This window comes from Apodemus sylvaticus, chromosome 5 (genome assembly GCF_947179515.1).
Source record: "Apodemus sylvaticus chromosome 5, mApoSyl1.1, whole genome shotgun sequence".
Classification (NCBI taxonomy): domain Eukaryota; kingdom Metazoa; phylum Chordata; class Mammalia; order Rodentia; family Muridae; genus Apodemus; species Apodemus sylvaticus.
This window is the reverse complement of record NC_067476.1, coordinates 113254958-113277916: the sequence shown is the minus strand read 5'-3', so window position 1 is coordinate 113277916 and position 22959 is coordinate 113254958. Positions and strand designations below refer to the sequence as shown.

Below are 22959 nucleotides of genomic sequence, written 5' to 3'. Positions count from 1 at the left end.
AAAACAAAAACTAACCAAACCAACCAACCAACCAACCAACTAACCAAAAAATACCCCCCAAAACAAAACAAAAAACCCAAAACAAAAACCTTGGAAACAGGAAGATTTCAGACAATCTCTTACTTGTATTATTATTATTATTTATTTTTTGTTTTTTTGTTTTTTTCGAGACAGGGTTTCTCTGTGTAGCCCTGGCTGTCCTGGAACTCACTCTGTAGACCAGGCTGGCCTTGAACTCAGAAATCTGCCTGCCTCTGCCTTCCAAGTGCTGGGACTAAAGGCGTGCGCTACCACCGCCCGGCTCTTACTTGTATTATAAACTACTTTACAAAAGTAAAGTGCACTTGTAAGAACAAATGCAAACAAAACAGGAGTATAAAGCAAAACAAAGACCCTTCACCACAGTCAGTCTCATTTCCTAGGTGGGCTCTGGGAATCAGAACTCTGGTCCTCACATTTGCAAAGCTTTATCTTTTGAGCTATCTCCCAAGCTGCTCAATTATTTATTTAAAAATAAAAACAAACACAAAACTTACAAATCACAAACCTTTGGTAAAATGAGTGTGTAACAACAAAGCAAGAATACTTTGAGTCATGAATCTGCTTATTTCTTTTTTTAAAGATTTATTATTATATGTAAATACACTGTAGCTGTCTTCAGACACTCCAGAAGAGGGTGTCAGATCTTGTTATGGATGGTTGTGAGCCACAATGTGGTTGCTGGGATTTGAACTTAGGACCTTTGGAAGAGCAGTAGGTCTCTTAACCGCTGAGCCATCTCTCCAGCCCTTATTTAATATATCAAACACAGCAGCATACACTGTGGTCTTTCCCTTGCTCCTCCATGTTCAAAGAGCCAATGTATAATCCTTACTTATTAAAAAACATTATTACTTTAAAATGTTTCCACTGGGCCACGGTGGTGCACGCCTGTAATCCCAGCACTTGGGAGGCAGAGGCAGGTGGATTTCTGAGTTTGAGGCCAGCCTGGTCTACAGAGTTCCAGGACAGCCAGGGCTATACAGAGAAACCTGTCTTGGGAAAAAAAAAAGTTTCCATTATATATACATTAGGCTGATCAATTATCAAAGTTCAACCTATAAACTATAAAAAACATTCAAATGCCACTAATATGCATGAAAGCAATATGATAAAAGACTAAGAAAAATTTGAAGAAAAAAATTCCTAACTGTTGTCTTGATTTCAGCCATGACCTCTCATGTGAGTGCAAAGAGAGGAAGAAAGCAAACTTAGGTGCAAGAGAACGTGCCCATTATTTAGACAGCTGCGGACAATTGAGAACATCAGAGCCAAAGGGCTAATGCACTAAATTGTGTTGTGAGGTCTCTAGGAAGGTGATTTAAAAACCTTTCTCGGGTGCTGGAGAGATGGGTTGCACGTTAAGAGCACTTGCTGCTCTTGCAGAGGATCTCAGTTTAGCTTCCACCACTAACATGGTAGCTCACAATAGCCTGTGACTCCAGTTTTAGGGGATCTAATGCCCTCTGGCCTCTGAGGACATCAGACACACGACACACATGTATAAATGCAGGCAGATCATTCATACATACACATATAAATGCAGGCAAATCACTGATACACATAAAATATTTCAGACAGATGCATCAACCTCGGGTACAACTCATAAAGAGTAAGAACAACTCACATTATGACTATTGATGAACGAAGGAGCTCTGCATATATTTACTAACAAAAAGGATTAAACACACTCAACATTATGCAGGTGTTACGGGATGCACCTACATTCCCAGCAACCAGGAGGCTGAGGAAGGAAGATCTAGAGTTCAAGGCCAGCCTGGGGCTAGCATGAGGCTCTATCTCAGGGTAACAGTATTATGAAGTCCTTACCATGAAGGAGAGCTCAGCTGTGCATTTCTCAGAGTTTAGACTGGGTTCTAATACGTTCCAGGAAGTCTTTCTAGTCATGTGGAGGAGTGTACCCCTGTAGGCCAAGCTGCATAGAGGTCTGAGGCAGGAGGATCACAAGTGTGAGACCAGCCTGGTTATACAGAAAGACCTTATCTCAAAATAAATAAAAATAAAGGGGCTGGAGAGAGATGGCTCAGAGGTTAAGAACATTGACTGCTTTTTCAGAGGTCTTGAGCTCAATCCCAGCAACCACATGGTGGCTCACAACCATCTATAATGAGATCTGGTGCCCTCTTCTCGCCTGCAGACATACATGCAGGCAGAATGCTGTATTAAGTAAGTAAATCTTAAAAAAAATAAAATAAAAATAAAAAGAGCAGGGGATATAGTTGAGTTATAGAACATTTGCCTAGCACAAATCATGAGATTATTGCTTAAACTGTTACTACCAACAAAAGAAAAAAATTATATCCGGAGTTAAGTGTTCTATATTTAACATATTCCCAATAAAATATGGTCAAAAGATAGGTATGTACTACCACTGGAAACATTTTATTTCTGTTAAAGTCTTTTATTTATTTATTGAGACAGGGTTTCTCTATGCAGCCTTGGCTGTCCTAGAACTCCACATGGAGTCCAGGCTGGCCTCAAACTCAGAGATCCTCCGACCTCTGCCTCTGAGTGCTGGAAATCAAAGGTGTGCAGTACCATGCTTGGCCTCTTGTTTTACTACTCTTTTTACTCCCATTTTGCCAATAAGGAAATTAGAAAAGTTCTCAGTAGGCAGAATTCAGATTAAGATTACCTGGCTTTTCCTCATGTACCTAACGAAGAAACATACATCTCTCAAAAATCCTAACTAATTAATGATCCTATTTCTATTTTACAGACTTTTTTTTTCCATTGATGGAGTGGTGGGCCTTGAAAATATGATCAGATTACCCAAGGGCTGATGTTCAAACATTTAACATTTGGTTCTGGTCTTGATTTTAAATAAACTCACCTCTCTGGTGGAGATGGAGTTTGTAGTGGGAAAAAAATGCTTTCAGATCCCAGCCTTACTGAACATGCCTTCCAAATGGCAGCTGGGAGTCATTTCAAACTGCTCTGGGCCATCTCCTGGGGCTGCTCAGGTGACTAGGTGACTAGGAGGCACCAGCCACTTCAGGCAACTATTCACTTGTTCAGCAATATTTCTTACCGGAAACAATACATAGCTATAATCCTTGATTGCTTGCTTTGTGACTTTGAAATAGGCATTTATGCACTTTATCCTATTAAATATTCTCATTCTCATTCTCTCTCTCTCTCTCTCTCTCTCTCTCAGTTTTTCGAGACAGGGTTTCTCTGTATAGCCCTGGGTGTCCTGGAACTCACTCTGTAGACCAGGCTGGCCTCGAACTCAGAAATCCGCCCGCCTCCCAAGTGCTGGGATTAAAGGCGTGTACCCCTACTGCCTGGCATCCTATTAAATTCCTATGATATTATGAGTTAGATACTATTTTTCTAGAGATTAAGAAATTTGTTCAAGGCTACATAGCTAATAAATGTTTACTGGTATTTAAACGTGGGCTTTTCCACCTCTACAGCCCATTTTTCTCCTTTTAATTCACCAGATATTGGAGGATACAGAGATTAGATATAGATACTGCTAGCAAGGGCTTCATTTACCTGCAGTGAGGCACAAACTATTCAAATCCTGAATTATTACCAGTCATAAAATGGTAGCCAAAGGGCACTGAAATGGGGTGGGGCGAGTGCAAACTACAGAGACAATTTTCAGTGAGGATGATGTAAAGCATCATTTTGGGAGAATAAAGTTAGCTAAGAGAATGACCAGGCTGTCATTAAACAAAGAGGTCTTCAAAGCTTGAAACAGCTTGTCTTGTACCATCAATGACCACAAGCTGGGAAGAGGCCTAGGCACACCTGCTGATTACAGAGGACACCTGACGGACACAGAAAGGATAGCTCATGGATTAGGAGTTACTGGCAGCAACAGGGACTACTAGACCATTGTACCAGAGAATAAGCCCTACCCCTGGCACTGGTGATGAATCAGGAGATCTCAATCTCTCCTCTTCCCTTCTCTTAAGTCCCCCGAGACTGGGCAGTTGGGGACAGTGGGGAGTGGTGACAGATATTTCAGGTCAATGCTTCATGTGGTAACAATAGCTGCTGAGATTTCAAGATGGCAATGGCTGTGTCATGCTCAGAGGACATAGTTCCAACACAGGCACAAGCAGGACCTCAGTACAAACCTGCAAACAACAGACGAGTGTGTGAGAGGGTGAAGCAAAAGGGATATAATGCACGTGAGACAAGATGAAGCGGCCAGTACATTAACAAAGGGCAGTTGCCCGCGATAAAAAGATTTTTAAAATTTCCCCATAATAAAAAGTTCTGATTTACTGGTGAGCACAACTGGGAAAGACCAATGATTAGAGTGTAAGGAAGCTGACCAAATAATCTGGAGTTTGGAACAGTTAACAGAATAGAGGCTGAACTGGCTGACAGTGAGGTGAGGGGAGTCACTGACCAAAGGAATTCCTTCAAAAGGAATACAGCCATTAAAGCAAGAGGAACTAGAGGAGGGGAAGACTAGCTCCTAAGATAGACTCCAGAGAGTACACCAGTGTAGAGTTCAACTCACTAAGATGCTGGGGTGTGCAAGGACTATGTGTTGGATCTAAGTGTATCACAATGTCATGGCAGAGGGTGATCAGGCTTTGGGGCACACAGGGGAGGTGATTGATGAGTTTACTTGTGAATGTGCAGACTGTATAGTTCTATAGAACACACTGTGTCTGCCCAGGGAGATGGGAGAAAGGGCAGCGCACCACATAGGCAATGACAGAGCCTCTGCCATGAAAGTCAGGCAAAGAGCCAAGGGAGGGACATTGGCAGCTGGTTGGTGACAAATGCAGTAATGAGCATGTCAGACAGAAGACACGGAAAGAAGCAGTAGGTAGATGCTGAGCGGAGAGCTGACACCTGCCTGAGAGGGTGGGCAGGGAGCAAGGAGAGACCAGCAAGGGAAGGAATGAATGAGAGTTGGCTGGAGCTCTGGAGGGCGGTCCCTTACACAGGCACTATGCCCCCCTCTTTTTCCTCCAGGCCTTGGTAACCACCATTGTACTTTCTGATTCTGAGTTTTACCATTCTTTGGGGTCCTATCATATTTGACCTCTTGTATCTGGCTTTTTTTTTTTTTTAACTTAGGTAAAACTCAGGGTATGTGCCTGAATTTCTATTTACATATTTATAATTTCTCAGTCCAGGGGATTGAAGCCAGGTCTATTTCCAGCCACTTTAACTGAATCAGGGAGCTAGCTCCAGGTTCAGTGTGGAACACTGGTTCAACCAAAATCTATGGGGAAAACTGATTAAGGAAGATGTATCCAACACTGATACATCCTTCCCAATACACATGCAACTAAATAAAAAGGAAGTCAGGCATGAAAGGTCAAATACTCTGAAATTCTGAGAGTAGTAAAATTCAGAATCAGAACAAACATGCAGTGTGGTTGCTATAGGTGGTAGAAAGAAGAAAGGACAGTCTTAGACGGGTACAGGTCCAGCTGAAGATGAAAGAGTTTTAAACATAGATATAGTGATAGCTGCACAGCAATGTGACTTACGTACAAAGAATATTTTATTCATCTATTTATTTGTTGATTTATTTGTTTTTTCATTGTATTTTTACTTTTTTGTTTTTGTTTTGTTCTGTTTTATTTTGTTTTTTGAGACAGGATATAGTGGTTTGTATATGCTCAGCCCAGGGAGTGGCACTATTAGAAGGTGTTGGAGTAAGTATGTCACTGTGGGGGTGGACTTTAAGACCCTCATTCTAGCTGCCTGTAAGCAAGTATTCTGCTAGCAGCCTTTGGATGAAGACATATAATTCTCAGATTCTTCTGCACCATGCCTGCCTGGATAGTGCCATGTCCCTGCCTTGATGATAATGGACTGAACCTGTAAGCCAACTCCAATTAAATTGTAAGAGTTGCCTTGGTTATGGTGTCTCTTCACAGCAGTAAAACCCTAAGACATAGGATCTCTCTACATAGCCCTGGCTGACCTGGAACTGACTATGTAAACCAGGCTATCCCTGAATTTACAGAGCTTCACCTGAACCATCATACCTGGTATAAAACAACATTAAAAAAAAAAAACAGTAGACAGAAAAATTAAGACAAGTCACAAACAGGTAGAATCTTAAGAGTTTCTAGCTAGTAAACAATTGCTTTTCAGATACAGATACTTTAATAAAAATTCGTGGAAGGGCATAGTAACATAACACTTGTCTTAGCATTCATCAACATCTTGGGTTAACCAACCCACCCACAAAACTTTCAACCCAAAATTTATCCTGTCTACAAGTAATGAAGGCATGGGGAATGGAACAGAAACTAGAGGAATGGCCAGGCAATATCCAGACCAAATTGAGACCCCTTCCATAAGCAAGTACCAATCCCTAACACTACTGATACTGTTATGCTTGCAGACAGAAACATGTTGTCCTCTGGAAGGTTCCACCCAGCAGCTGATTCAGACAGATTCAGACACCCACAGCCAAACAGTGGATGGAGCCTGGGACTCTTATGGAAGAATAGGAAGAAGGACTGTAGGCTCCAAAGGGGATAGGAACTCCACAGGAAGACCAACAGAATCAACTGACCTAGAACCTCGGGGCTCTCAGAGACTGAATCACCAACCAAAGAACATGTCCAGGCTGGGCATAGGCCTCCCTGCTCATATGTAGCAGATGTGCAGCTTGGTCTTCATGTGAGTCCCAAAAACCTGGAGGGGGGGGTCTATCCCTAAAGTTGTTGCCTATATGTGGGATATGTTCTACTAGGTGGGCTGCTTTGTCTGGCCTGAGTGGGAGAGGAAGTGCCTAGCCTCACAAAGACATGAAGTGCCAGGGTGTCAGGGGTCCTCAGGAAGACCCCTACCTTGTAAGCCAACTCTAATTAAATTGTAAGAGTTGCCATGGTCATGGTCAGAGGAGAAGGGGGGGGAGGATGAGGGAAGGATTATGGAAGGGGATGAGTAGGGGGGAGCAGTGAATGGGATGTAAAATGAATAAGTAAAAAATTAAAAATTAAAAAAAAAATCCTGGGTTAAGCCAAGCTGTGTGGTGAACATCTTTAATCCCAGCACTTGGGAGGCAGATCTCTGAGTTTGAGGCTAGTCTGGTTTACAGAGTGAGATCCAGGACAGCCAGGGATACACAGAGAAACCCAGTCTTGTACCCCATCACCCCTCAAAAAGATCCTGGGGTTAGACTCAACACTGTAAAATGACAAAAAACAAATGTATTTGGAAAACAAGCACATGAAAAAAACCGTGAGAACCACTAATCGTCTAAGAAATGCAACATACCAGCATATGCCCATTAAAATGAAACAACAAACACCCACAATTAAAAACAGAGAAGGCAAAAATTAATATGAATGCCAAGTAGAAGCATCTAGACACAGTATATGGAACAACTAGTATTATCAACAATTTTAAGGCAAATATTTGAAAACTTAAATGTGACATACAAAAAAGTTAATCATGATCAATTTGAATTTATCCAAAATACCTAAGGATGTTTTAATAGGATATTTTAATCTAACATCTATAAATACATGGCTAATTATCAATTGTGCTAGCTAGTTTTATGTCAACTTGATACAAGCTAGAGTCATTTTGGGAGAAAATGCCCCTATGATATTAGCCTGTGGGTAAGACTATGGTCCATTTTTTGATGACTGATGTGGGAGGGCCCAGTTTTCCCTGGGTGATACCACCCTGGACTGGTGGTCCTGGGTGCTATAAGAAAGCAGACTGAGCAAGCCACGGGGAGCAAGCCAGTAAGCAACACTCCTCTATCACCTCTCAGTTAGTTCCTGCCTCCAGGTTCCTGCTCTGACCTCCTTCAATGATGGGATATTAAGCAAAATAAGCCATTTCCTCCCCCAAGTTGCTTTTGGTTATGGTATTTTATCACAACAATAGAAAGCTAACTAATATGTACATACATTATTCTAAATGTATCAACCTAATACATTTAGAATAAGCTAGGAAAAAAGTATCAGTTAGAAACTATCTACATGAGGTTGGTCAGTGGGCATATCTGTTAGGGACTGCCTTATAAGTTAACTTATATGGGGAGACCCAGCCCACTGTGGGTAGCACCATTCCCTAGGCACTGGATCTTGATCAGCTAAAAAGTAGAGAAATGAGTGGAGAACAAAGTAGGAAGCGAGCATGTGTGTGCTCATTTCTGTTCCTGACTGCTGGTGATATGAGCAGCTATTTGAAGTTCCTACCTAGACTGCCTTACAATGATAGTCTGTTAACTCTTAAATAGCTTTTCTTCAGGGTATTCTGAGTTTGAGGCTAGCCTGGTCTATATAGTGAATTCTAGAATAGAACAGTCAGGGCTACATACAAAGACCTCTCAAAAAAAAGTAACTAAGTAACATAGAGACCCTCTCTCAAACTAACCAACCAACCAATCAACCACCCACCCACCCAACTAAATATTTTATGTTTTAAAGCTATGTGTACATGTGTCATGTGGTTGAGTTTGTGCACATGAGTGGAATACTCATGGAGGCCTGAAAAAGGTGCTGGATCTTCTAGAGCTGGAGTTGCAGGTGGTTGTGAGCTGCCTAATATTGGTGCTGAGAATCAAACTTGGGCTCTCTCAAGAGCCACCTCTCAGCCCCCACATGTCAAAGTTTTACAACTACTTTACTACTCAGTTATGTCCCAAGTGCCTTACTAAACTCCATACTCTCCCTGGCATCACTACTCTTCCAATAAAATCCTGAAATAACAACTATTCCCAGTGCTGAGCAGAAGCTACGACTCACTCCTCTTCTGTTTTGTTTTCAACAAGGGCTCACTATATAGCCCAGGACAGTCTTGTTCCCGGATCCTGTCTCCTCAGTACTGAGATCATAGATGTGCACCATCTCACCAGCAGATGATCTTCTCTTTAAAAGTTCTGAGTGTATGTCTAGGTTATAGAAAGCTTTCATAAACTTCTTATCCAAATGATAACAGAAATTCTCTATCGACAACTTTTATATATAAGTAATTTTAATATAAACACTTCTTAAACCACAGCTTAACAATTTGGTAAACTTTTGGTCATCCCATCAGACACCAGCAGACATTAACTTTGGTGGTTATGACACTTATCTAGAAGAGCTGTTCACTGATTCAGTGTTAGCAGTTCCTGCTGAGCTAAACGCAGTCTGTAAATAGCCCCTGAAAGAGTCCATGCGACCAGCAGGGGGAGGGGTGGTGAGTTTAATTCTTTTACAATGCTGGTGGAGAGTCTGACAGCAATGAAAGCCTAGAAAACTCATGAAAGGCCCTTTCATAGCCATGTGAATGTGGAGTACAAAAGCAAAGTCAGATGACCTACTTAAAGCTCTGCTTTTATTGATGAGAATCCATTCTCATTCCAGATTAGTTTCTTTCTAGAAAAAGAAAACCTTATATAATAACTGAGAAATTAAGACATAGGAAGTATAACTCCACTATTTCCCATCATTCCCTGTCATATCACAGAAGTCAGAAAATACTAAACAAGGCCCTGAACAGGCTCTTTATTTCAGTGTAAAGTGGGCTCTGAGAAAGGAAAAACAAGTTTTTACACTGATTGTGTGTGTGTGTGTGTGTGTGTGTATGTGTGTGTGTGTGTGCATGCCAAGTGTAGGTCAGAGGACAACTTGTGGGACTCAGTTCTCTCGTTCTATTGGGTTTAGGATTGGACTCAGGTCATTGGGTTTGGCAGCAAGCTCTGAGAAATCTAAATTCTGTAGCTAATCAGACTAGTGACTAGTTTTGGGCTAGTAATATCTCAAAGGAAAATACTCTCTTAATTTCTTCCTGGAAGGCATACTGAGTAAATGGATGGTTAAACTTGACTTGTAAAATTATTGACAGTCCGTTATTTCCACACAGGGAAACACTCCCTTACTCATTTGTTCGATCAAATTCTAATGTTCTCTTGGAGGACTGAGAATCCAGAAAAAGCGATGTGAGGCGCTCACATGTCCTGCATTTCCTCACTTCCTCTGCTGCCCAAAATATTTCAGTCAGTCAATAAAATTCTTTCATCCAAGAGAGGAAAATGACAGCTTTTCTTCATTTTGATTCATTTCCTCTTTCTTCTATTGTTTAATTTCTAATTAGTAATTTTTAATTTCTAATTTCTAGCTAGGTTTTTTGACAGAGTAGTCTAGGCTGGCCTCAGAGTAGTCCATGGATCCTCCTGCCCCAATCTTCTGCATGCTGATATAAAAGGAGTGAGACCCTGTATCAAGCTATTATTTTTTTTAAGATTTTTTTTTCTGTGCATGAGTGTTTGCTTATAGCATGTATGTACCATGTGCATGCAGTACCCATAGATCCATGAAGAGGGTGTTGGCTATCTTGGAACTAGTGTTAAGATGGCTGTGGTCCTCCTTGTGGGTGCCTGGAACCACACCTGGGTCTTCTGAAGGCACAGCAAATGTACTTAACAGCTGAATTCTCTCTTCAAATCCCATATTCTTTCTTTCAAGTAAATAACAACAACAACAACAACAACATGGAAACCTCTTACCTCATCTTCTCTTTAATGACAGAAAAAGTTGCTAGTATACTGTTAAATGCTGTGTAAGTCAACAATAGGCCTTTATTCTAAGCAGCCATTTTGATACTTACTGTTCAACCCATAACTGACAGCTAGTAGAGTCTTCCCTAGTGCCCTAACTACCTGGACTGAAGGCCTGACGCCCTCGTGTCAGCTTTGGCTATTCTGGACACTCAACAGATGACTTGAGGAAGCTACAAGGCATCTGCTGCTGAAGCACAACCTGACTGATCAAGACAGTTGTTCTGAAACGCAATTGTTTAAATAGCTTGTGGTAGAATTTTTCCACCATATGTTCCGGTGGACTCTAGATGATACACTCAGGCTAGAAGGAGTACTTCCCCTATTGATTTTAGTAGGCCACTTGTGACTGGTACAAACACAGATTACTGATTCGCGTACAGCCCCTCGTTTGTGTAAGGACTGTGATAACAGTGAATGAAGTTCTGTTGGGATTGGGGCAGATACCCTTCTTTTTTTTTTTTTTTTTTTTTTTTTAGCTTTTAGAAACTTTATTTTCCTTCCATCTATTTTCCCTTTGCTTGGCTGTGTGCAGAGCAGCTCAGGACCACTCAGTGGTGGCTCCGACCCACTTGGTGGCCTGCACTGTGGGAGCTGCTGACCAGGCCTCAGTGGCTGGCTGGCACTCCAGTCTTCCGTGGGGAACTGCTGGATGGGCACAGAGGGCACCTGCACACCCTCAGACCAATCGGCCACCTCAGGCTGGGCAGCAGGAACTCGGGAGCTGGTGCGGTCCATTCTCCCTGGAATTCCTCCCTGGTCACAGCCTTCCCGGCAGCAGCCTGCTCCTCCTCCTCAGTGTCCTCTGGGTCTTGGTAGAAGTAAAGATCAGGCATAGCCTCCCATGGGTGCTCACGCGAGATAGTACCTCGCATGCGGAGTACTTCCCGGGCCAGCATCCACCACATCAACCCCACCGAGGGAGCTCCCTTATTGTTGCATGGGATGGCAATGTCCACATAGCGCAGGGGAGAATCTGTGTTACACAAAGCAATGGTGGGCAGGTTGACTTAAGAGGCCTCTGTGAGCGGCTGGTGGTCAGCCCTGGGATCAGTCACCACTAGAAGCCGTGGCTCCCTGAGGGCAGCTTGGATCTGGTTAGTGAAGGTCCTGGGTGTGAAGCGGCCAGCAATTGGAGTAGCTCCTGTGGCAGCAGCAAACTTCAACACAGCTCGCTGGCCAGTGTTCCTGGAGGAGATGACGCTGACGTCAGCAGGGTTCTCAATGGCAACAATAGCTCGAGCTGCCAGCAACAGCTTCTCCCAGGTCCTCTTTAGATTTATAATGTAGATACCGTCACTTTTCCTTTTGTAGATGTACTACTCCATCTGAAAGTCGAGGTTTGTGCCACCTAAGTGGGTTCCTGCAGCAAGGAATTTGAGGACATCCTCCTCCTTCATCTGCAAGACGTCGAGGGCTCCGGACATTGTGTAAGTTTCCCTTTAAGTTACGATGGGAATCAAGAACAACGCCGTATGGACCTGTCCCTGGGTAGCACGGAAAGGATACCCTTCTTATACCTACTTTCCTGACTATATAAAGCAGGCTGGGCCAACAGGATGGCTCAGTGGGTAAAAGCACTTGCCTCCAAGCCTGATTACCTGAGTTTGAAACCTAGTACCCACAGAGTAGAGAACTGAACTCCGCAAGTTGTCCTCTGACTTTCACATGCATACTAAGAAATGTGTGCACTTAGCAGTCACCCAATATACATAAATAAACAAAGGTAAAAATCAAAACAAAACAAAACAAAAAACAAAACATACCAACTGAACAAACCAAACCCAAACTGTTGTAATCAGCATATTCAGCTCAGCCAGGAAAACAGGCTGCTGTGATCTTCTGAGATATCACCTGGTATTGCAACATTAAGCCCAATAAAGGCTCCACTCCAGGGATCTTTTGTATACCTTTCATCCTTATCCTAGAGTGGACTGAACTAGTAACATAAAGAAAAGGTGGGAGTAGCTATGGAAGCAGAACAGCGACTGTCCTGCTGGCTGTACCTCCAGTAGCAGCAGCAGCACTGACAGGAGAACCAAAGAGATCTGGAGAACAGTGTAAGCAGAAACAGGGTCATGAAGAGCTGAAGATGAGAAACTGGGCCTTGATTATGGAAGGACTCCAGGGCCAAGAGTCTCTGACACCTTAGGCTGGAGAGTTTAACATTAGCCACTGCCAAGCAAGGCCTAAGGATCCCAATACCTGAGGCCTATACAAGAGCTCGAGAGTTAGCAGCCACCTACTGCTGCTTGATTCTATTATTGCCAGAAACAAGGAATGAGGGTAAACTGCCAGCAATAACCACCAGTGTGAGCAGTCAGAGCTATAAGTCTCTGGTTTCTAAAATCTGGATCTTAGGTCCCTAGCTCCCAAGATGCAGACCTAATAAACTTCTGGATCTGCTAATCTAGTCCTTAGGCTTGGTAATAAAAGGCAAGAGACTACCAGAGCTAGAAGCCCTACCTATCTAAGATTCCTACTCAGGAAGAGCAAATGGACCTTAGCCCCCACCTGAATGGTAGTACATAAGGAAAATAAACATCACCCAAGTTCTTAAGATCCTCTTCTGAGAGAGATGTGAGTTTGGGGCTATATGCAGCATAGTTCTATCATATTAATCGGAAATATGAAATCCCTGTTATCTTTATTTAGAGATTAAGCATGTCTTAAAAGATGTAAATTGGTACCAAGTTGGTAAGGTGTGGGGTTTATGATGGTTAATTTCATATGTCAGTATGATAGTATACATATGTGACCCTAAAAATTACAATATGAAATTTCTACAGCTGATAAACATTTTCAGAAAAATAGCAGGATACAAAATTAACACTCAAATCACTAGCCTTCCTATATAAAAATGGAGTGAGAAAGAGACCAGGGAAACAATACTTTTCATAATAGCCTCAAATAATATAAAATATCTTGGGAGTAACTCTAATTAAGCAAATGAAAAACTTGCCTGATACAAACTTTAAGGCATTGAAGAAAGAAACTGAAAAAGATATCAAGAGATGGAAAGCTCTCCCATAATCATGGATCAGTAGGGTTAACACAGGAAAGAATGGCCATCCTACCAAAAGTAGTCCATAGAGTCAATGAAATCTCCACCAAAATTTCAACACAATTCTTCACAGAACTTGAAAGGCCAATTTTCACCTTTTTTTGTAAACACACACACACACACACACCAGAATAGCTTTAAAAAATCCTGAATAATAAACAAACTGCTGGAAGTATTGCTGTCCCTAGTCTGAAATTGTACTACAGAGCTACAGTAATAAAAACAGCATAACATTGGTATAAAAAGGCATGTGGAATTGAAGATGTAAGTCTACACACCTATGGATACCAGAATTTGATGGAGAAGTCAGAAGTATACAGTGGAGAAAAGACACCATCTTTAACAAATAACGCTGAAAACTGTATGGCTGCATGTAGACTCCGAACAGATTCATATTCTCACTCTGTACAAAACTTAACTCCAAACGATCAAAGATCTCAAAATAAGGCAAGGATGCACTGAATCTGATAGAAGAGGAATGGGGAATACTCTTGAACTCGCTGGTACAGGAGAAGGCATTCTGAATAGAACACTGAAGACACAGGCAGTAAGAACAACAATTCATTCTTTCATGGGACCTCATGATACTGAAAGGCGTTTGAACAGCAAGGACACCAGCATTCAGACAAAGTGATAGGCTACAGAACAGGAAAATATTTTTGCCAACTACATACCCAATAGAGGGCTAATATCCAAAGTATATAAAGAAGTAAAAAAACAAAACAAAACTGTACATCAAGGGGGAAAAACCCAATTAAAACATGGAGTACAGATCTAAACAGAATTCTCAAAAGAGGAAACGCAAACGGCTAGGAAGCACTTACAGAATATCTGTAGCCATAAAGGAAATGCTAATCAAAATGAAGTAAAAACTTTGAGATTTTATCTCACAGCAGTCAGAATGGCCAAGATCAATAAACCAAATGACAGCTCATGCTGGTGAGGATGTGGAGCAAGGGAAACACTCACCCATCGCTGGTGGGAGGGCAAACTTGTACAGCCACTACAGAAATCACGGTAGTGGCTCCTCAGGAAGATGGCAAGCAATCTACCTCAAGATCCAACTGTAAAACTCGTGGCTATATGGCCAAAGGACACTTCGTCCCACTATAGACACTAGCTTGATCACATTCACCACTGCTTTATTCATAATAGCCAGACACTGAAAACAGCCTACATGTGTGTAATGGATGATGGATATGGGAAAATGTGGTACATCTACACAATGAAATATTACTCAGCTGTTAAAAATGAAATCATTAAATTCACAGGTAAAATAAATGGATGGCTCTAGGAGAAAAACTCATTCTGGGTGAGGTAACCCAGACCCAGAAAGACAAATACGGTATGTATTCACTTATATGTGGTGTAAGCTGTTAAGTCTTTGATAAGCAAGCTATAATCTGTATAACCACAGAGGTTAGATGTAGAGTAAGGAACTGGGGGTGGAATCGATCTTCTTAGGAAGGGGACAGTTCTAGATGGATAGGGTGGGAGAATGAACAAGAGGATCAAATGGAGAAAGGGAAGAAAGAGGGTATGATAAAGACACTATGGGGAGAGATACAATGGCCTCTCTAACAGCCATTTGAGGGGTTCTACTTAAACCTAATACAGTAGTAGCTTCCTATAATATAAATATATATGAAGGTGATCTAAAGGAAACTGCCAAATAATGGGGTAACACAGACCCAACTGGATGACTCTCATCACCAAATGAAGCATCTAGTTCTGAGAATGGGTTACATCTTACTGAGTTGTTGGTCAAAAGGGCCCTATGGGAACCCTCAAGCAACCCAGGATGTAGCCAAGGCTACTAGGGCGCTCTCCACAGTAAGGCCCTACTGATGAAGATAACGTACCTACACAACTCACTGAACATGGAGAAGTTAAGCTTGTGCCTACCTAGAGCCTTATGTACTAATGCTCATGATACTAGAAGGTCCTCTGCAAACTACCAGAGAAGAAAGGGAAACACCAACAAAGGTGAAAGGGAACACCAACAAAGGTGAACTGCCTGTAAGGTATGCTAGTGCAACAGCTTGCAATAGTAATCAAAAAATATCTGCTTGGGTTTAAGACCTACTCCATAAGATGGAGCTTATCCTGGATTCTGCTCTGGACAAAAACCTCAGACCAGATAGGCCAGGGAACTAGAGGAAGACCAAATACTACTGCTATGCTAAAGGAATGTAGCAATAAAATGGCTTCTGATGACATTCTGTGGTACTCAGAGATCTGTGTGTTACTCCGATAAATACAGAAACCCAAGGCCACACAATGTGCAGAGAGCAAGTAACCTTGAAACATGATAACGCTGGGATCTCTCCATCAAATTTCTCTCCTAAGGGCACAGGGAACATTGTGGAAGAACAAGAAGACAGAGTGTAAGAGCTAGAGGGGATACAGGCCACAAGGCTTTATACAGCAAACAAGGCTTTATAAACACAGCAGAACTGATACCATATAAACTCACAGAGACTGTGGCAACATGCACAGATCTGCACCAGACAGGGTCCCAGCACTGAGACGAGAATTAGACACAAGTCCCCATCCCTAACCCCAAAACTATCTCAAAATGGAGACTATGCACAAATGAAAACTTAGTTTTCTCCAGTGGGAGTCTCACTGCGGATACAAACTACTCTTAAGGGCAGGCTCCATGCCCATCAGTAGGTGACAAACAAAAAGTGAACTCAACAGCCCCTTTTAAGTTTCTTTGACTCATAATGTTTTGACAGGGCTTTCCCCATCCCTAACCTTACAGATCCTTGGCACATATATATAGTATGGCTTCTGGTTTTGTATGTTTTTATGAGATTCCCGTGTGTGCAAACATGTGTGTCTCTGTGTTTATATGCCTTTTTATGCTTTTTCTTTGGCTCCTTTTCTTCTGTTTGTTTTTATTCTTCTTTTTTTGTTGTTTTGTTTTTCTTTTTTTTTAAGATTTATTTATCTATTTTATTTATATGAGTACACTGTAGCTGTCTTCAGACACTCCAGAAGAAGGCATTGGATCCCATTACAGATGGTTGTGAGCCACCATGTGATTGCTGGGAATTGAACTCAGGACCTTCAGAAGAGCAGTCAGTGCTCTTACTCACTGAGCCATCTCTCCAGCCCCATTGTTTTGTTTTTCAAGACAGGATTTCTCTGTGTAGCCCTGGCTGTCCTGGAATTCACTCTGTAGACCAGGCTAGCCTTGAACTCAGAAATCCACCTGCCTCTGCCTCCCAAGTGCTGGGATTAAAGGCGTGCGCCACCACTAGGTACCTGTTTGCTTTCCAACAAGAGAAAGAAAGAGTGAGGATTGGACTGGGGAGATAGGGAGGATCTTGGAGGAACTGGGGGAGGAGAAACCATAATCAGAATATACTGCATTAAAATCTATTTTCAATAAGATTAAAAAAAAAAAACAGAAGAAGTAGAAGACCACCACAAAAGCCCAGCAGTCTAAATGTATATTATCTAGAATGTGGAGGCCATTACACAGCATTGCAGTGCTGGAGAGATGGCTCAGTGGTTAAAAGCACTGGCTGCTCTTCCAGAGGACTTGAAGGTAGTTCCTAGCACCCACATGGTGGCTCACAACCATCTGTAACTCCAGTTCTGGGGGATCCAATGCCAACTTCTGGCCTCTGTGGACACTACATGTATATGATGCAAATATCCATAAACATTAAAAAAATAAATTAAAAAAAAACAACATTGCTGCTAGGGAGATATAAAATAGTTCAGACACTATGCAAAACAGTAGGGTAGTTCCTCAAAAAAAGTAGTGGATCACAGAACTTCTGTATGATCCACAATCCCATTTCTAGACATACACATTAAAGGACTGAACAGTTAATTGGACAGACACTTGTACCCCCACATTTAGGTATTAGTTCCAACCCCTTCCCCCAAGTTGTGCCAAATGCCACTAAAGGGGGCTAAGAGAGACATAAAATAACCTTATTTAAATACCAGTGCTGCCCTGGGGGTAGGGCAGCACCCTTATAAATTATCTCATAAAGGTATGCTTACAGTGCCAGGACTATAGAACACAGTACCATCTTAAACTTTGAGCACTAAGTAGCTCAGGAGAATTGAATTCACAAGACATTAGGCTTTTCCAAGTAGGTTGTTGGCACTGCTTGCTTATGTAAAAGCGTGGACTGTGTGGCTACAGAGCTGTTCACATACCATTACAGACTCCCAGAGACACTGGGCAATGTGTAAAGTTGGTTTTGATCACTATAAATGAAGGCATGAGGACTGTGTCATGGACACACAGGGGTCAAGGCCTGGGATGCAGCTAAACCTCTTATAAATCACAGGACAGGCTTCTAGAAAAACGAATTCTCCAGCCTGGAAATGTGATGTCAAGGCTTTTCAGCCATGCACTAGTAGGAAATCTTATTTTCAGGCTAAATCTATGCATCTCTGTAAACTCCCCCCCCCCCCCCTTAGAAAGCTTGTATTAATGGGAAGGACTGGAAGGAGAGGAGGGAGAGGAAACTGTAGTCAGGATGTAAAATACATACAAATATACATAAGGACATCCTTAGCAGAAAGTACAATCCATAGAAAGAAAAATAGTATGACATTGGAATGGAAACAGACACAGAAGCAATGGACTAGAATAGGAAAAAAACCCACACAGCTATAACTACCTGTTTTTTTTTTTAAATAACCTTTATGTAGATGAGCATTCTGCCTGAAGTCTGTGTACCAGTTGCTCCTGGTAACCACTGATGCCAGGAGAAGAAGTTCAGTCACGAGGAACTGGAGTTACAGATGGTTGTTGAGCCATCATGTGGTTGTTAGGAACTGAACCCTGGTCCTCTGGAAGAAAAGTTAGTTCTCTTAACCACTGAGCCAAGAACACCCAGAGTTCTCAACTGCTGAGCCACCTCTCCAGCCCCCATAACCAACCAATTTTTAACAAAGGTTTCAAGAATATATACTGGAAAAAGGGAGCCTGTTTAACAAATGGTGTTGGGACTACTATATCTCTACATGTAGAATGAAATGTGGTTGAAGATGCAGCTCTGTTGGTAGACTGCTTGGATGGCACACATGAAAGCCTGGGTTGACTCCCCAGCACCACATAAAGCCAAGTATGGTGATACTTGCCTATAATGCCACTACTGAGGAAATGGAGGCAGGAGAACCAGAAGTTCAAGGTCACTTGAGTTTAAGGCCTGGGACACATAAGCCCTTAAAACAAATCAAACATCATCACCATCATCATCATTATCAACAACAACAACAACAACACACACACACACCCTCATACATGAGGGTGGGGGGATGAGGAAGAGAAAGAGAAGATGCAGTGAAACTATAACCATATTTCTCACCTCTCACAAAGAGCAACTTAAAATGGATCAAAGCCTTAATGCAATGTGAAGAACTTTCAGAATGCTAGAAAGAAATACAGACAAAACATGTCCAAATATAGCTACAGGTGATGACTTTCTAAAAAGAATTCTCAAGAGGCACATGAAAACAATCCCGATAATTCACAAATTAAATATAAAAGCTCCTGAACAGCAACAAAATAGAAAAAAAATTACCAACTACACAGAAGAAGGGATTGATAGCTAGACTATATAAAGAACTGTAAAAATGCCCAAACCAAACAATAAGTGGCCCAGCAAGGCTAGATAGGACAACTTTATTACTGAAGACACCACATACTCTGGTTGTCAAGATATAGAGAAATCAAGCACAACTAAGCTGGTATTTCTTCCCCGCTGGCCAGCTTCCATAATGCTCGAAGGTACTTTGCAGCTCACTAGAGGACATTGGCATCAGTGAGCCTACAGATGTCAACCTGTATCAGGTCCAAAAGGAACTGGGGACAAATGGCCGACTGTGGTGCCTATCAGCATACTACAGTCTCCCTCGGCTTTTCTCACCCTGTCCCCTTCCCTAAACTTCTTCAGCTCCTGGGGCCCCTTTCCTCGGCTTCCTATTTCCATATAATGCTGCATTTAAGCCAAGTGTTCTTTTGGTTGTCTTGGCTCCTGGTTCCCTCTTGGTCCTCTCCCTTCCCTGTGCACCATCCTCCCCACCCCATCATCCTTAGTCATCAGGGAAATGCAGACCCAAACTACTTTCAGATTCTATTTTACCTCAGTTAAAATGGCTATCCAAGAAAACAAACGGCAATAATGTTGGCAAGGATTTGGGCAAAGAGAATCCTTAATAGTGTTGGTGAGAATGATGACTTTATACAGCGAGTATGGAGAGCAGTATGGAGATTTTACAAAAGACTAAAAATAGAACCATCTATGATGTGGCACACCACTCCAGTATATTAAACGGTCTCTTAAGCTAACATGCCAGAGAGTGTGCACATTCATGCTTATTGTTGCGCTATTCACAATGGCCAGGAAATGGAACCAGCCTAGAAGTCCTCTAACAGATGAATAGATAAATACAGCACACAACAGTGGTTCTCAACCTTCTGAATGCCGCAGCCCTTTAATACAGTACCTCATGCTGTGGTGACCCCAGCCATTATTTTCACTGCTACTTCACAACTGTAATTTTGCTACTGTTATGAATCATAATGTAAATATCTGTTTTACAATGCTCTTAGGTTAACCTGTGAAAGGGTTGTTCAATCACTAAAGGGGTTGAGACCCACAGGTTGAGAAGCACTGATGTAAAACATTATACACCATGAAATTTTATTTAGCTATAAAGAAAAATGAAATCACATAATTTTCAGGAAAACTGAAGAAATTAGAAATCATTGTTAAATGAAATAAGGCAGATATAAAAGACAAATATATTTTCTCTCAGACAGTACCTAGATTGTGTGCGCATGTGCACGCATGTGTGTTTGATTTAATTAGAGGATCATAAGAGGGAAGAAAGAGCTCTTAAGGGAGGAAGGGAAAGAGAAGGTAATGAACTATGCATGGCATGGCAAGAGGGGAGCTGTGTGAGGAAGGGCTGGAGAGAACACGGGGGGGGTGATCAAGACAAGGTAGTATGATGCACACACACACACACACACACACACACACACGAGTGCCACACGCATGTCACATGCATGCCACAATGAAGCCCATTGGTTTGTGTGCTAATTTAAAAAATTTACAACCACTATCTCTCCAAGAAGCCTGCAATTATCAGTGATTTATAAAGGTTTGGTTTTGTAAGACAAACAGTCTCTGCCACAGTTACTCTGCTTTGTTATTATGGTATAAAGCAGCCACAAACTATATATAACATTTTAGCACAGCTATATTCTAATAAAACTACTTGTGAATACTGAAGTTTGATTTCATGTAATCTTCATGCCAAAAACCATTAATCTTATTTTGATTTTCTTTCAATCACTAAAAAGTGCAAAAGGCAGGAGGGGGAGCCGTTGGTCAAGCTTCCCTGTCACCCCCACCCCCACCCGTGCTCTCAAGTCACACCCAGTCAATGCTTCTCCACCCTTGTGAGCTAAACAACCCCACGCAGTATAGTACTGCTCCCCAGAATCCACATGAAAAAATGGTTTCCTAGTGGTACACAGCTGTACTCTTCAGTGGTGGGGAGATGGGAGGCTGAGCTGGCGGATGGGTCCCTGGAGCTTGCCAGCCTGGCCTACTTGGCAGTGTTCCAGGCCAATGACAGACCCTGCTACAAACAAGAAGTGGAATGTGCCCAAGGAATAACACTAAGGGCGGTCCTCTAACCTCCACAGGCACACATAGGACTCATGGGCCACCGTCCATAAGTGCACAAATACTGTAAAACAGTTCTTTATCCTCTATGTAAACACCAGCAGCAGATGAACTTGGGTCTTCATGACTGCATGATATGTACTTTTGTTTTAATATTTTTTTCTTTTATTTTTTTTATTCGATATAATTTATTTACATTTCAAATGACTTCCCCTTTTCTAGCCCCCCCACTCCCCGAAAGTCCCGTAAGCCCCCTTCTCTTCCCCTGTCCTCCCACCCACCCCTTCCCACTTCCCCGTTCTGGTTTTGCTGAGTACTGTTTCACTGAGTCTTTCCAGAACCAGGGGCCACTCCTCCTTTCTTCTTGTACCTCATTTGATGTGTAGATTATGTTTTGGGTATTCCAGTTTTCTAGGCTAATATCCACTTAATAGTGAGTGCATACCATGATTCACCTTTTGAGTCTGGGTTACCTCACTTAGTATGATATTCTCTAGCTCCATCCATTTGCCTAAGAATTTCATGAATTCATTGTTTCTAATGGCTGAATAGTACTCCATTGTGTAGATATACCACATTTTTTGCATCCACTCTTCTGTTGAGGGATACCTGGGTTCTTTCCAGCATCTGGCAATTATAAATAGGGCTGCTATGAACATAGTAGAACATGTATCCTTATTACATGGTGGGGAGTCTTCTGGGTATATGCCCAGGAGTGGTATAGCAGGATCTTCTGGAAGTGAGGTGCCCAGTTTTCGGAGGAACCGCCAGACTGCTTTCCAGAGTGGTTGTACCAATTTGCAACCCCACCAGCAGTGGAGGAGTGTTCCTCTTTCTCCACACCCTCTCCAACACCTGCTGTCTCCTGAATTTTTAATCTTAGCCATTCTGACTGGTGTAAGATGAAATCTTAGGGTTGTTTTGATTTGCATTTCCCTAATGACTAATGAAGTTGAGCATTTTTTAAGATGCTTCTCCGCCATCCGAAGTTCTTCAGGTGAGAATTCTTTGTTTAACTCTGTACCCCATTTTTTGTAAAGACTTTTTTAAAAAAATCTTAGCTTATTATTGAATTCGTTAGTAAGGCTTAAAGGGAGAGAAAACACAGCAATTATTTTTATGAGGCAGGGTCTTACTAAATGACCTAGGCTGGTCTAGACTATCTTGTTTCTGCTTCCAAACTGTTGAGCTTATAGACATGAAACACCTTACCTAGAGAAACAGCAAAATTTAAAATATACAAAATAAAGGCTGAGGCAGAAATGGAGCATATTCCTTATTAAGCACACTGTGGTCATTATTAGTGAATGCTTTAATAACTGTTTAATTGTTGTTTCCTGATAGCTTCTTTTGCTTAGAACTTTGATATTTGATTAAATCTTAAGAATACCAAAAAAAGCATCTACTAGCTGGGCACACACTGGGCACACCCCAGTGCTGGGGAGGCAGAGTAGGCAGATCTCTGAGTTTGAGGCCAGCCTGGTCTACAGACTCAATTCCAGGACAGCCAGGGCTATATGGAGAAACTCTGTCTTTCCAAACCAAACCAAACCAAACCAAACCAAACCAAACCAAACCAAACCAAACCAAATCAAACCAAACTATACCACACCACACCACATGAAACCAAACCAAACCAAACCAAACCCCTTAGAGATTAC

General features: G+C 42.0%; 1 protein-coding gene and 1 pseudogene across 1 annotated transcript in view; both read right to left on the bottom strand.

Annotated features, from left to right (window-relative positions):
- Ptpra (protein tyrosine phosphatase receptor type A) overlaps window positions 1-22959 on the bottom strand; it is a 105468-nt gene that overhangs the window by 58460 nt on the left and 24049 nt on the right. The gene's annotated exons all lie outside the window — the stretch shown is intronic.
- Window positions 11078-12068, bottom strand: LOC127685923 (40S ribosomal protein SA-like; annotated as a pseudogene).